The sequence below is a fragment of the Myodes glareolus genome, chromosome 22 (genome assembly GCF_982192425.1).
Source record: "Myodes glareolus chromosome 22, mMyoGla1.1, whole genome shotgun sequence".
Lineage (NCBI taxonomy): Eukaryota > Metazoa > Chordata > Mammalia > Rodentia > Cricetidae > Myodes > Myodes glareolus.
The window spans coordinates 52,986,896-53,002,742 of NC_142047.1; the positions used below are offsets into that span (position 1 = coordinate 52,986,896).

General features: G+C 40.6%; 1 pseudogene; it reads left to right on the top strand.

Annotated features, from left to right (window-relative positions):
• Positions 1–1,712: 1,712 nt before the first annotated feature.
• On the top strand, positions 1,713–5,410 carry LOC148118598 (uncharacterized; annotated as a pseudogene).
• The last annotated feature ends 10,437 nt before the right edge of the window (positions 5,411–15,847 follow it).

The window sequence follows — 15,847 nt, forward strand, 5'->3', positions numbered from 1 at the left end:
CTTGGAAGCCAAATTTGGGGGCATAACCCATGTTGTCCTAGTTCTCATGGGGGAGTGATATGGGTCTCTACAGCATCAATTCATTCCCTGTCCTTTGTGTCTACTGTGTTGTAGTTGATACTAATCACCCAGCTTCCTTCTTGTGCTGTCATGCCTTCACCACCATTAAAGACTCTTATTTGTACATCGTGTAAGATATAGGAGAAGCAACTGCTATTCAATGCTAAGCAAGTTTGCTACCCTTTCTTTTTTTAATTGTTTGTTTGTTTGTAAAAAATAAGGATTTTTCTGCCAGGCAGTGGTGGCGCACGCCTTTAATCCCAGCACTCAGGAGGCAGAGGCGGGCAGATCTTTGTGAGTTCAAGGCCAGCCTGGTCTACAAGAGCTAGCTCCAGGACAGGCACCAAAGTTACAGAGAAACCCTGTCTCGAAAAAAAAAAAAACCAAAAAAAAAAAAAAATAAGGATTTTCTTTGTAGCCCTAGCTGTCTTGAAAGTAACTCTGTCCACCCAGCTGGCTCTAGAATGACCTCAAACTCACCGATCCCCTTGACTTGGTATCCCAAATACAGGGACTAAAAGTGGAACCAACATTCCTGGCTTTTTGTTCTCATCTTATTGTGTGATGTGCCTGAAATGTAGGTTGTTGACCATGTCAAGCATTTGCTATTAAACTGAGCTTCACTTATACTTTGAATTTTCAAATTTGGCAGTAGTTATCATGTGGTTTCCCAGGATGGCATGTATTCATAACAAAAATACTGCCTGTGCCTTCTGATTCACTGGATTGCACATACATCACCTTCTTCCTGCCTGTTGCTTTTGTTTTTAACTTTTTAATGAAAATTCATATTTCACCTATAAGCATGGACATGCACCACACAGGTGCATTTGATCCTCACAATGATCAAAGATGTTTTCAAAAACCCTGACCTTGAATTATTGATAGTGATGTTCCCTGAAGCAAATACTAGTAATTGAGCCCTCCTATAAGCAAGAGCTCTTGACTGATGAGATATCTCTTTGACTCTGAGTTGATTATTTATTATCCACATTTAATTTGCTAATGTTTCCATATGTTCACTTGTAACTGTTTAAAACACATAGTGCCTTTTAGTAAAATCTTACTGATGTTACAGCTTAAAGTGGAGAAGTTTAGGCTTCTGGAAGATGAATACGGAACTCTTTGTAGCAATGTCAGTAAGATACTACTGAGTTCTGTCTATGTTTTGTTTGCTTGACTGATTTTTGCATGGGAGATGGGGTTGTAATATGTACTTCTGGCTGTCCTGGAACTGACTGAATAGACTAGGCTGGCATTAAACTCCAAGGCAGATTTACCTCCCTCTGACTTCTGATTGCAGTGTTTAAAGTCATGAGCCAATAGACACAGCCTGTCCCTTTTGTTTTCTTTTCTGTATCTACCAATTGTTGATATAATTTCTCTCCTGTATCTGCTATACTGTTGATCTATTTACTGGTCTCTCTCTGTTTTTTTAATAGTCGTTTCTCTTGCAAGATGATATCCTCTTCACAGGGTACAGTAATGAGAGAGGTGAACCTTCCATTCAGTTTCTTTCCAAAGTGACTTGGTGATTACATTATAATGTCTATTTAATGGAATAAGTATAAGGAGTACAAGAATTATATGACTATACTGTCAAAGAAGTGTATATTTTCAATGTTGCCATTAACATACTTTCTCTTGTACACATGTATGTGTCATTTCAGAATGCCGTGACCTATGATGATGTGCATGTTGACTTCACATGGGAAGAGTGGACATTGCTGGATCCTTCACAGAGGAATCTCTACAAAGATGGGATGCTGGACACCTACCATAGCCTTACTATCCTAGGTAAAACTGAATGTTCCATCATGGTTTTAAATAAGGAGACAAGTGTTTCTTGGTTTTTTTCATGTTCTTCTGTAATTTGATTGAGAAAGAAGAATGAGGTGAATAAATCCATCATGGTTCTAAGGTTCACTCATGATAGTAATTTAAAAGTTGCACAATTTTTAATAATATATCATATGTTTTCAACTCTATTGTAGGATACACTTGGGAAGACCGTAATATTAAAGAACATTGTCAAAGTTCTTAAAGACATGGAAGGTAATTATCATTCCCAAACCGATACAAATGTTCCTCTGAAAAAATTGTAATGTATCCTGGATATTTTACACTAAAGAACAGTATAAATAAGATCAGCCTCCTGTGGATGATGATTATTAAATTCTCAGAAAATCATATGCCTCAATTTCAAGTAGATGAATTGCATTTGCAAGGCATTTTTTAAAAAAAAGTAGACCAGAAACAATGCCTTAACGGATATCACCATTTGAATCACAGCTCAATGAGAGCTATTCGGTAGAACTGTTAATCCATTAGCTTCTCACCTCTCATATTACAAAAGGTAAACTTTTTTTTAAACACATTTATTTATTTAGTATGCAGTGTTCTGTCTGTCTGTATGCTTGCTGGCCAGAATAAGGCAGCAGATCTCATTACAGATGTCTGTGAGCCACCATGCGGTTGCTGGGAATTGAACTCTGGAAGAATAGTAGTCAGTACTCTTAACTTCTGAGCCATCTCTCCAGCCCCCCAAAAGGTAAACATTTTGAAAAAGTAATGAGTCCATCCCTCAAACCTCTAGTAAGCAAACAGTCCATAGTAAACTAGTGTTACTTAAGTGTTTCTCTTAATCTTGCTGTGACTGTGCTGAGTTTAGTGAGATGGGCAGTTAGAGTCAAGAGCCAAGGGGCAGTTGTTATGAAGAAATCTCACTTTCTTTTTTTTTTTAACTTTAATTTTATGTGCATTGGTATTTTACCTGGTGTATGTCTGTGTGAGCGTGTTGGATCCTCTAGGCAGGAATTAGAGACAGATGTGAGCTGCCATGTAGGTAATGGGAATCGAACTAGGGTCTTCTGGAAGAGCAGTCAGTGCTCTTAATCCCTGAGTAATCTCTCCAGCTCACAAGAAACCTCACTTTCTATACCGTATGTCTATATATGAATTTTTCCATTTTTCTACAAATATGTAAAAAATCTCCTATTGAAAAGATTCTATAAATGTGAACTCTTTATTGAAGTATCTTTCCATCACAAGCATCTTCAAAGATGCAAAACATCCCAAAATGAAGGGGAACAACATGAGTACAAACCTAGTAATAGAACCCTAAGATCTAAGTTCTCTTTACAATTGGACTAAATTATAAAATGTATTCATAGAGATACAAAGATTCAATGGTGTATTGAACATGGTTAAACTTTTACATGTGTCAATTATCCTTACAGACCTTAAAGAAATCATCCTGGAGAGAAATCTTCTGTTTATAATTGATGTATTAAAGCCTTTGCTTATGACAGACATCTTCAAAGGCATGAAAGCACACTTATTGGAGAGAAACCTTTTGGATGGCAGCAATGTAGTAAAGCCTTTGCTTATCACAGCTATCCCCGAAGGCATGGAAGAACACATACTGGAGAGAAACCCTATGAATGTCATCAGTGTGGTAAAGCCTTTGCTTATCAGATAGGTCTTCAAATGCATAAACGAACACACACTGGAGAGAAACCCTATGAATGTATTCAATGTGGTAAAAGCTTTGCTCATCACAATGCTCTTCAAATGCATAAAATTACACATACTGGGGACAGACACTATCCTTGTAATCAATGTGATAAATCCTTTACTTGTCACAATAATCTTTAAAGATATAAAAGAACACATACCAGAGAGGAACCCTATCAATATAATCATTGTAGTATAGCCTTTACATACCAAAGTAATCTTCAAATATATAAAAGAACACATACCGGAGAACAACCCTATGAATGCAATCAGTGTGGTAAAACCTTTGCACAACAAGGTCATCTTCAAGTGCATAAGAGAACACATACTGGAGAGAAACCCTGAGAATGTAACCAATGTGCTAAAGCATTTGTTACTCTACTGGATTGTTATAACCAATGAATCATTTAGCTATTTATTGAAAAAGAGCAGCAAGTAGGATAAAAAGAAATCCAAACATCCGTGGTTTGTATCAGAAAACAGCACTAGGCATCTTCAGATGTCATTCAAGTTCTGAAATACAGGCAGTGATTTTGAAGATTATCACCATGAAAGAGACAACCATACAGGCACCAATCTATGGACTTAATGAAGAGACAGGTAAGTCATCAGGAGTCAGTTTAATGCTGACCTCTATGGGTATTCCAAATAAAGCATACACATCTACATATTCAAAGCTCATGTCTACAAATGAGAGAAAACTTGCAATATTGTCTTACTATGCCTGGACTACCTCACTGGGAATGACCGTTTCTAGCTTTACCCCTCTATGTGTGATTTCATAGCTTAATTTTTTATTAACTGAATGAAATTCCATTGTGAAAGTACACAGCATGTTGATTTTTGATTCATCAGTTGATGCATATCTGAGTGGTTTCCATTTTCTGCATAATGGGAATAAGGCAGCAATGACCATGGATGAGCGAGTATTTCTGTAGTCAGATATAGTGGAGTCCTTGGGTAGTTGCCCTGCAGTGGTATAGGAGGATGATGTGGTAGATTTATTTCTAGCTTTTTGAGAAAGATCTTCACTGATTTCCATAGCTGGATACACAAGTTTTGCACTCCCACTGACAGCGAAAACCTGTTCCCCTCTCCCCACATCCATGCCTGCATTTGTTGACATTTGACAAACTTAGTCATTCTGACTGGGGTGAGATGGAATCTCAAAGTAGTTTTAATTTCTCTCTCTCTCTCTCTCTCTCTCTCTCTCTATCTCTCTTTCTCTCACTCTGATGGTTATGAATATTGAGCTTTGAAGAACTTTATCGGTCATTTGGTCTTCATCTTTTGGGAACTATTTGTTTAGTTCCATGCCTCATTTTTTTTAATTGGGTTGCTTTTATCCTTGCTTTTTTCTGATGTATTTATGTATTTATTAGTTATTTAGTTCTTTTTATATTCTAAATAGCAGCTTCCTGTCAGACAGGTAGCCGGTAAAGGTTTTTCAAATTCTAAGGCTGTCTCTTTACTTCCATTATTGTGTCCTCTGCTGTACATAAACTACTCAGTTTCATTTGTTCCTGTTTCTGAATTCTTGGTCTTTATGTTTGTACTAGCAGGGCCCTATTCAGAAAATCCTTTCTAGTGCCTCTAAATTCAAGTGCATTCCCTAATACTTTCTCTACCAAATCTAGGAAACCATATCTTATAATAAGGTCCTTGATTTGTATGGGTTTGAGTTTTATTCAAGCTGAAATAATTAGAACCAAGTTTCATTCTTCTACATGTATCTTCCCTGTTTAACCAGAAATATTGGTTGAAGATGCTGCCTTTACAACAAGGTGTGTGGTTGGCCTCTTTATTAAATATCAGGTGGCTGTACACACATAGACTGTAGGCTTTTATTCAAATTCTATTCAACTGATGAATATATTTCATCAGTACCTTGTTTTTATTCCTACAGCTCTATAGTAATATTTAATATATATCCACATATATTAAATATATACATATTTTCATTTATGCTTAGTGTATCTTGCAAATATATGTTATGGAAACCATATGAATTTTGCAATGAAATCTATGTTTTCCTTATTATTATGAGTTTTGCCTTAAAAGTACTCTGGATTGGGACTGGAGAGATGGCTCAGTGGTTGAGAGCATTACCTGCTCTTCCAAAGGTCCCAAGTTCATTTCTCAGCAATCACATTTTGGCTCACAACCATCTATGATGATGTTTGGTTCCCTCTTCTGGCCTGCAGACATACACACAGACAGAATATTGTATAATAAATACGTAAGTAAGTAAATAAATAAATAAATAATGCTCTGGGTGCCTCAGACTTCATAGCACAACCTGAAGACATTGCCCGTCCCTGATCCGTGGTAGTTCTCTGGCTACTAGTCTGCTCTGTTATCATTTTGCTTCATCTCAGTAAATTGTCCTTGGTAAATATCACTCAGACACTGAATGTGGAAGTCATATGTTCATGCCCAATGCAAATCATTTCAGCTCTTAATAATATCATAGTGACTTGTGGGGAGTTAAGCATCGATACGGACAAATGTAACTAACTGTTCACTACAATTACTTTCTGCTTTCTCTGTGTCTTGTCTTGTAAAGTTACAGTCACTTTAAAGCACAAGCTCTCAAATAAAGAACACTGAGGCTGAGACAAATCAAATGAATCTTCCATCTTCTCCTCAGCAGAAAATGTTTCCTAAACAAGAAGTAAGGAATAAATGCGATAAATGCGGCATAGAATACACATCCGCAGAATCGGAACATCTCTACAAAAATAAAAAAAGGAGGAAGAAGGAGGAGTGGTTTCCGCTGAGAGCATTCCAGTGTGCATGTCTTAGCAAACTTCTCAGGCAAGATTTAAAGGAGAAAACATAGAACATGAATGAAAAGGCTCAAAGTAATGTCTGTTCTGACAGCACCAATTCCTGACAAACCTAAAGGGTGAGCACACTGACAGGTAAACCTATTCCCTCTGATCTGAGAAAATGCCCATTTGATTGTGTAGGAAAGATGCATCTGGACTGCTGTCAGGGCCCACTCTGACAGAAATCAGCTGGGGTTCCCTGGGAGGGGGCGCTGAGGCTGAGGAAATGGTTGATGAAGAGAAATGCAGACAGAAACATAGGGTAGGGCAGGAGTACTGAAGGTCAATACCAAACAACCCCAAGTTCATTTCTCAGGCAGCACAGACACTACAGGCCAAAGGCAGAACAAAGAGCAGCACAGTCAGCTGACCACCTCCCTGCACCGTCCTTGGGAGGAAGCTCAAGCAGGTGCATTAGCTCAATACAAGAATTCAGCTAGTAGGAAGCCGCTACTAAATACTATGGAGGTGTGCCTCCAGCTGGTATACACCAGCCAAAATCTTAATAGAGAAATGTGCTTTTTCATCTGGGCAAAAAATGCCTTTTCTATGGGTTAACACAGACATTCCTCACAGCCCTCAATGTTAATAGAAAAAGAAGAGCAGGCAAGCTCCAACTCAAATGATTTCTTTAAGTCAGAAATGACTCCAGATGGAAACTGAGTCACATGTGGGCTCCCACAGACAGGCCATCCCTGTATTAGGAGAGATATTTTCCAACCAATCGCAAAATCCCATTCCTGAAAATAACTTGCATTTCCTCCATGATCCGGATCCCAAGAATACACTCACCAGGCATCATCATTGTTTAAACAAAGTAGACTCTGAAGTTTGCAAACTGCAAAGCAAACATACTTTAACACCATCAGGAAAATTCATTCAACAATGCTGAACATGAGTAATAGTAAAAATAAAGGCCCAGGAGTTTACAGTTGACATGCAAAGAACCTACACTGGGAGCTGGAGAGATGACTCAGTGGTTAAGAGCACTGGCTACTCTTCCAGAGGTCCTGAGTTCAATTCCCAGCAACCACGTCGTGGCTCACAACCATCTGTAATGAGATCTGGCACCCTCTTCTGGTATACATGGAGGCAGAATGTTGTATACATAGTAAATAAATAAATAAGTCTTTAAAAAAAACCTACGCTGCAGCTCTGCCTCTGATATAGAACAAAGCCTCTCACAAGGAAGCAGAGTAGACACTTGGCAAAGTCTAGTAAACCAAAGGCATCCAGGCTTTCAGAGTCCTGTACCTGAAATGAAAACAGCACCATAGTTTTCCCTCTCTAGACCTAGCTACTTGAATAGTTAAATATTCTGGCTTGTTTCTCCCTTGCTTTTACATGAAATATTACATAATTCAAATAAGCTTGCATCTTAAAAATATAAGTTTATTGAATTTTACAGATATTTACCGTCTTCAACCCATACGCCCCTTTGTAAGTACGTCCAAATTTCACTACGTAGACATGGACTCAGTTGTTCCTCTTAAGTTTTCTGGGTACCTTAGGTGTCATTTAACACGCTAAAGATGTTAGCTTTTACCTTTTCCCAGTTCTTGCCTGCCCGTCGCTCTGCTGTTACCTGTTTCCCCGTCCAAGTAAATAGCACCAGGACACTGAAGAGGAACTTCAGTTGGGAAGCATCTCCATCAAATTGCTTGTAGGAGAGTGTTTGGGGGTTTTTGTTGCAGTAATGATTGATGTGTGAGGGCCCAGTTCAGGATGGACCGTGTTTCCCTTGGGCCGACAGCCTGAGATGTATCTGAAAACAGGTTAACAAAGTCATGAGGAACAAACTCCATGCTCCTGCTTGAGTTCCTGTTTGAGTTTCTGTCTTGACTTTCCCAGTGGATTGTGACCCGGGACATAGATGCCAAATAATCCCTTTCCTCTCCATGTTGCTTGTCGTCATGCTTTTTTTTTAATCATAGCAAAAGAAAGAAAACTAACGCATCCATTGGTCCATCACCCCAGCCTCAACTTGCAGTATTTTTGAGGAAACTCAATATTAAAAGATGAAAATATTTCATATGCATATATTTGATTTGTACTCACTATTTAAAAATCAAGTTACCAAAGAAGACATGTGGCCCAGAGAGGATACATGTAATTGCTTACAGAAGCTGAATTAGCAATAAAAATCCCAAAGATGTCTTTAACACTCTGGATTCTCAGTTATGCATAAGGAACTGTGTTCAATGAGTGCTGAGCCATGTCCTTAATCATTATGTATGAAGGAGGTTCCCCCTCCTATATGAGACATACATGCACATTGGATTGATAAAGATCCAATTTGTGCTTGTTTCCTAGTTAATATTTGAAATAAAAATACAATTCCCTCATTTCTTCTGGTCCCTTTCCTCCTCCAATATCCTCCCACATGCCACTTGCTCTCATATCCTCTGTTTTATTAATTGTTGTTTCTTTCACTCCATCTCTCCTGAATATATGAATATATCCTGCCCAGTTAGTATACTTTTGCAGGACAATGTTTGATTGACAGGGGAAAGATGCATTTGTGTTCTTGAGTCTGCAGTGTTTCACATAGTTCCCTATAGGGCACCCAACCTTGATCGTGTCCTGGCCCTCCTCCTCTCAATCCCAAGAATCCAACAACTGTGGGGGTTTAGGATGGAAACAGCAATTAACCAGACACTGCTTGTGCCACAGGATGAGGCTGTTACAGTTTAGAAGAAGTACCAAGAGGAGAGTGCGATGGTAAGAGATGCTCACAGTGTAAGGCTGACAGTTTATCATCTCTGGATGTCAGTTTCCTCCAGCTAGAGAAAGTAGGTTTCACATGATTCATGGTGGAGAGAGTTGACAGAAAAGACACCTTCGAAAATCACTCACTTCATCAAGTGTGGCTGTTAACAGCCACAGTGACAGGTCTCTTTAACTTATGACCCACAATTTGCTGTGGGCATTTTGGCTGTCTCCCCCACCCCTGCCAAGTTCCTGTCAGCTGAAGGCTCCTGGCCCCAAGGCTCCAGTTCCAGACCCCAAAGCTCCTGGGTGAGAAATATACTGCCCTGCTCTGCCCTGCCCCAACCTGATCTGACCAGACCTGACCTGCCCTGGCCTGGCCTGCCCTGCCTTGCCCTGCCTAGCTTTTTTCTCAGTTTGGCCTCAGAAGACAGTATTGTGAACCATCCATAAAGCTGGATCTTCAAGATAGAAGAGTCCCAGAGCATGGTACTGAGAACCTGTGGCTGGATCATTAATGAGGGCTCCTGTGTGCAGAGAAGTTAGGTGATTAGGTGGAAGAGAAGGAGGAGGCTGAGGTAGGGCTGGGAACCTGGTTGTGTCTCAATGCTCTCCCAATGTGCCTCCAACCCATAATTCCCCTTGCCATGGCATGTAGAAGGAAAGTCAATGAGCACCCAATGGATCTGCAAACTTTATCACCTCACCCTGCATAACTGCAGTCTGTGCCTACTGCCTCTCTTCTCCCTGCCCAGCCTTCTGGATAGAGGACGAGCTTAGTGACTGAATGAAGTGAGCACAGTAAAGACACTAAATGGCAGCTCTGCACAGTGGGTAAAATGGGGGAGCCATGGGTAATAAGTACCTGTGAGTAGGCACTGCATGAACCTAGAGACTTGCTCAGCCCTTGGTGTGCTAATCTGCACCCCAGGTCTCTGCACTGAAGAGCCAAAGATCATTTTAATAAGAAACAGAAGAAAAGTCCTTTTTAGGAGGTAAGAAATATTTTCTCAAGTCCCTGAGGAAATGTTGGTTTTTGTCTAAATGTCAGAATACAAAAAGTAACTTCTTTTCCTAAACCTGATGCTGACCTGTCCCTCCTCCCCACCCCCATCCCAGAGCCCACTGTGCTGTCTGGGTAGGGAGTTGGTAAGGGGAGAGAGGTTAATCCAGCCCTCAAACTATTTGAGGAAGCACCCCCTTCGATTGTCCTACTGCCCCTAATCTAATGTCTCTCTCAAGAATTACAAAATAAACCATGGATACAATAAAACCACAAACCCCAAACTTAGACATCTCCAATTTAAAAAATGTCACCAACATCAGTGTGAGTTCCAAGAATTTCTCACAAAGAAAATCTTCCAACAAAATCCCCAAACCTGCTGAGCAGACAATATTAGCATCCTGCTCACCTTATCTGAGCCCCCGAGGCAAAGGAAGTTGGATGTTTGCAGGAGTCGGAATGTGCATAAGGAGCTTGTGCTGTGGCTCTTACAGATTTCTGGCAAGAAAAGTGCTCTCCCCCTGGAAGTCACTGTGAGTTGTCCTAAATTGCAGAGCTACCCTGCTTCCCTTAATGACTTCAGAAGCACTTAATCAGGCTTCAAGACCAAGGACATCTACCTTCACTGGCAGACCTATGCACACACTACTTATCCATGACAGAATTCAAAGCAACTGCTCTCAGCACCCTCCACACTCCTGCTGTGGATCTGCATCCCTGGAAACACTGCAAACATCTGCATTGCAACCATTGGCTCACTGGCTAAGACTGTCAAAGAAATCTTTGTATGGCACTTTCTATGCTTTTGCTGTCACTCAAAGCAAATGCATCTTAAATTTCCCAATTCTTCGAAAAAAAAAATCAATGTTTATGTTTTTGTCTGTAGAATGGTGAGACAGGACCATACTGTGCCCTTACATTGTCCTGTACATTCGAATGATGTTCAAGGTAGAAGAGAACCAATTACCTTTGCTCGTCTGGTCTCGGCATTCATGTGAGCACGTGGTTTTTTTTTTTTTAAGAGAATAATAAGTTATCAGTTTCTTAAGGCTTCTACAATCCAGCACGGCTTACAGTGGTGTAGCAAAACTATTTGGAGATCCTTCTGTGTTCAGATTGTTCGGGCTTCTGTAGCTCAACTTCACTAATTTTATTCTGATGCTGTGGCAAATACCATGGACAAAAGAAAATTTAGGTGAAGACATGATATATTTCACCTTACACTTCCAGGTTACACTTCCTGTGCTGGTAGAAGTCAGGGTAGGAATTCCACTCAGGGCCAAGAAAGTACAGGAACCAGGAAGGAATGGAGGCTGCCTGCCAGGCTCTTCTTCAGCTAGTATCCTTATCCAGCTCTCATCACCAGCAAGAAGGGAGATATGCATAGTTAGTAAACAAAACTTACACTTTAATATGCTGATGGTCACCACACAAGGCTCATATCATACTTTCCTAAGTATAGTCCTAAGCCTGTCTCCCCAAGGTAACATATCTTAGCAGAATGTCAGGTCCAGTCTCTAATAGAAGACTCTGATTATGGGTTAGCATCCTGAGAGAGATGCTCTAGACACAGAGAAGATCAAAGTGGTATCTCTCCAGATGTGTATTACACAGTGAAAGAACACCCGGAGGGTGTCTCACACGCGTGGAGACCCATGCCCAAGAACCAGGTCCGAGAGCCACTGGATGCAAGAACAAGAGGCAAACTTTAATGTTCACAGGCCTGTGGGTGCTGCAGTCACATGGAGAACTGAGCACCCCGAGCTACATCTTGGGGTATCTTTATATAGGCAGAAGCAATGTTACAGAAGCAAAAGCGCAGTTACAGGAGTCCCATTGGTCAGTTTGAATGAGGCGAGGGGTGAATTTGAGGGCAGGCCTCGTGGTCCTTGGCCAGGATCAAAGAAACCAGATAACTGACCTGTCCCTATCTCAAGCATATATGGTCAGTCCTTTGAAGTCTTTGTTTCCCCCTAGGCCAGATGTCTTGACCATAAATTCCCTGTCCTGCAGCCTGATAAGGCTGTCCTGGGTATCTCACCAGATGTCTGACCATAAATCCTCTGTACTGCAGCCTAATAAGGCTGTCCTCGTTCTGACCTCAGGTATCCTGCTTTGCTCAGCATTCGGGGGCCCTTCTCTGAACTTTGCAAAATGACATAACTGTGACTAAAATAAGTTGGGGTCCTTCAACAGCATTTCCCATAGTCTTTGCTTTTAGACTGTTCAGTGTGTGGGATGGTGTCTGCTCGTCTTGAGTGAGTGATGTCACTGGGTTAAGGTTATCAGGTCCAGCCTTGGGTGTAGTGAGTTTCTGACTAAGTTTTTTTTTCCATGTCTAAAAGTCAATTTTTACTTTGTTCATTACAGGAAGTGTTATGATCTGTTCTGTCTCTGTTGGGGGCCGGTGCTAGCCTGTACCATAAATTATTTCTCTCAACCAGACCCTAACCTAAACTGTCTCTGGACCGGCGTGGAGGTGTGGGAATAAAGACACAACTCATATGGCTTTCTCGGGAGGGAGATTCTCAGTGGTCCCTCATGTAGTCCTGAGTTCACATCCTGAAGAATTCCTCTCGTTTATTCTCCAAACAGCTTTTATACCAACACATAAACTAAGCGGGAAATACACCAACATTCTATCTCCTAGGTAACCAGGTAAATGGCATTTGTCATGTCCCCATCCACCTGTCTGCTGTGTACTCCAGCTGTCACTTAGGCTTAAATTAGCATCTCTATCAGGCATCCTCCAAATTACAAAGAAAGGAGCAACAACATCCTGACCTTTTGTTAGCAGGTAGGGCTTAGGGCTTCAGAGCCTGGCTGCCACACCATAGATAATTATGGGCCTACAGACTTTCACAGTAAGGCTTCTGATTCAGTTTCTTTTCTGTGTAATTGGGACACAAGGAGCAACCTTACCATTATTGCCACTTTGGGTTAAATGAAAGCTAATACTACACATTAGCTATCATGGAGTTTTGATCAGCCCCACCAAAACTTTCATGATCTATTAAATTATGGCATGGAAACAAACTTACAGTATGCATTCACTGTTTCCTCACCTTGCTTTCAAAACAGGAGTAGAGATCATACTTCCTTATTGTTGGGGACCAGCCTCGAGAAAAATACCTTTCGCTGGGTGAGGGCATGGGGATTTAGAAATATTAGTAAAGAATATGAAGATGCGAATGAAAATAATAAAATGGAGGAACATATAGGATAGTATCAGGAGGGAATTCCAGTGAGTACAGAAATTTGCCAGTGTTTAATTTAGAACTGCTTAAAATACCCCTGACCCCGAAGGGTAGGAGTAAGCCAAAAACAAAAACAAAAAACAAAACAAAACAAAACAAAACAAAAACAAACAATGAAAAACCAAATACCTTAACAAGAGATGAGGAAGTGCAGACAGCAATTGAAGGTCATGGACTGCACCCATAGTTAAGCCTTCTGTTCTAGAACAAAACAAGTCATGCTCATGAAAGACCCCCAATCTGGGGAGACTCTCACTCGAGCCTCGGGAAGATGCGAACCCCCCCCACCAGTAACTCACTAGAGACCGTCCTTGCTGCAATCACACGAGGTTTAATGATAAGATGACAAGATGGGGACCAGTGCACTGGGGCCGAGACTCATAATGCATGCAGGGGAAGAGTTCAACCTCGATTGACCGGGAGAAGTAGTTTTTATAGGAAGAAACCACATAGCCCAGTAATCTGAAAAGGGGGGGCAGGTAGGATGTCACAGAAGATTCTGAAAATTCCAGTGATGGTTACAGGGCGGAAATTCCCTGCCTCTCAAGATCATTCTCAAAGGTCATAATCAGCAAGTTCCTATTCCAGTGATAATTACTAGGGGGTGACAATTACTAGGGGGAATCTCTTGGTCTCTCAAGATTACTCTCAAGATTACAATCTACCTTTATCTTCAGCTAGTTCCTGGAACCCTGGAACTGGTTAACTTTAGATTTCTGATTCTTCTCTTCCTGCTAGATTTTTGGCTCTATTGTTTGTTAGGGGGATCTGGATTTATCCAGGTCTTTAATCACACCCTAGACCAAAACATTCTGTACACAAACCTCTCCCTGGGTGGAATCCAAAGTTATCTCCTTAAAGGAACTGGACCTTAGCTGGGTGCTTAGACTTTTGTTTGAGGTAGGAACACACCTACTTCTCTATTCCAGAAGAACAAAGGCTGACTATAAGTCACACCTGTTAACAATAACCCAGAGAGAGCAGGACTCTCTGTTCTAAATCTAGATGGGAGCTTTCTTTGGGGTAGAAACACAATATCCTTGAAGAAGTAGAGGCAACTTCCAATTCTCTGACCTTTGGTCAGCAAGGAAATGGACTCACATTTTCGGGCCTCCACACCTTGTGAACAGTAATACTTAGTACCTGATTCATTACCCTTCAGAAAGGAAATCTATGAGAAACAATTCAAATTTTACTTTGGACACAACAAACAAAGAATCCTACTATGTACAAGATTATGAAGTTTGTACTCATGTGTGGTAAATAGAAAGCCAGGAATCCAGTATATTCATTCTGTACATCATGTAACCATAATTACTACTATTGAACTCAAATTGTTGTTAGTACAAGAAATAACACAATAGTTGTGTTTCAGTGACTTCCTTTTCTCGTTTGGATAGTAGTAATAAAAGAAAAAGAGTGATCTTCCAAAATCTTGAATGCAATATTCAGGAAATTTCTAACAATTTAAAAAAAAAAACGATTCTTTTTGGTTTTCCTTTATTACTTAAATTTTTTTATTTAAATTTTTTATTTATTTTACATCCCACCTGCTGTTTCCCCTCACTCCTCTCCTCCTGTTCTCTCCACCCACCTCGACTCTACCTCCATCCCCTCCTTCCTCTCCATTCAGAAAGGAGCAGGTCTCCCACGGGTGTCAGCAAAGAATGGCACATCCAGTTGAGGTACTACCATGATTCTTCCCCTGTATTAAGGGTGTGAGAGGCAAGCCAATTTGAGGAACACTTTCCCAAAATCCAGCTCAATGCCAGGGACCAGGGACAGGTCTTGAACCCACAGCTAGAATCTGCACAAACATACTAGCTATACAACTGCCAAGCACATGCTCCCTAATGTGTGGTCCAGCGTCCATGAGTTCCTAAGAGCCCAGATCAGCTGTCTCTGTGTGATCCTCTGTCATGACCTTGAATTCCCATGGTCTGTACAGCCCTCCTTACTCTCCTCAGTGGGACTCCTGGAAGCTCTGGCTAGTACTTGTCTATGAATCTCTGTCTGCTTCTGCTAGAAAAAAATTCTTAAAAAGTCATTGGTTTACTTGTAGCTGGAATATTTACTTCAATAGTCTTCCATAGTTGGAATCTTAGGATTAACACAAAATGGGCAGACAGCACAATTTACAAACCAACTAGTTAAATGTTTCTAAAATCGAAAGAGTTCAAGAAAATGATTATTGATTTCATAGAATGATTCGATGAAGGAAAACAACCTATAGGCATGTGTTTCTCTTTCACCTGCCCATTGATGACGATGAGCTGCCTAACACTCAAAGTGCTGGCTAGTACTCCTAAAGACAATATTCCTAACTTCATTATTTTCTAAATATTCAATTTACCCCAAGACTACACTTTTTATTATTATTCATTTATCAAGAGTTTGCCCTGAATTCCGGAAGAAAACTTTGAAAACAATGGAGCCATCATCCAGCCCTGTGGTGGGAGACAGATCTTTTT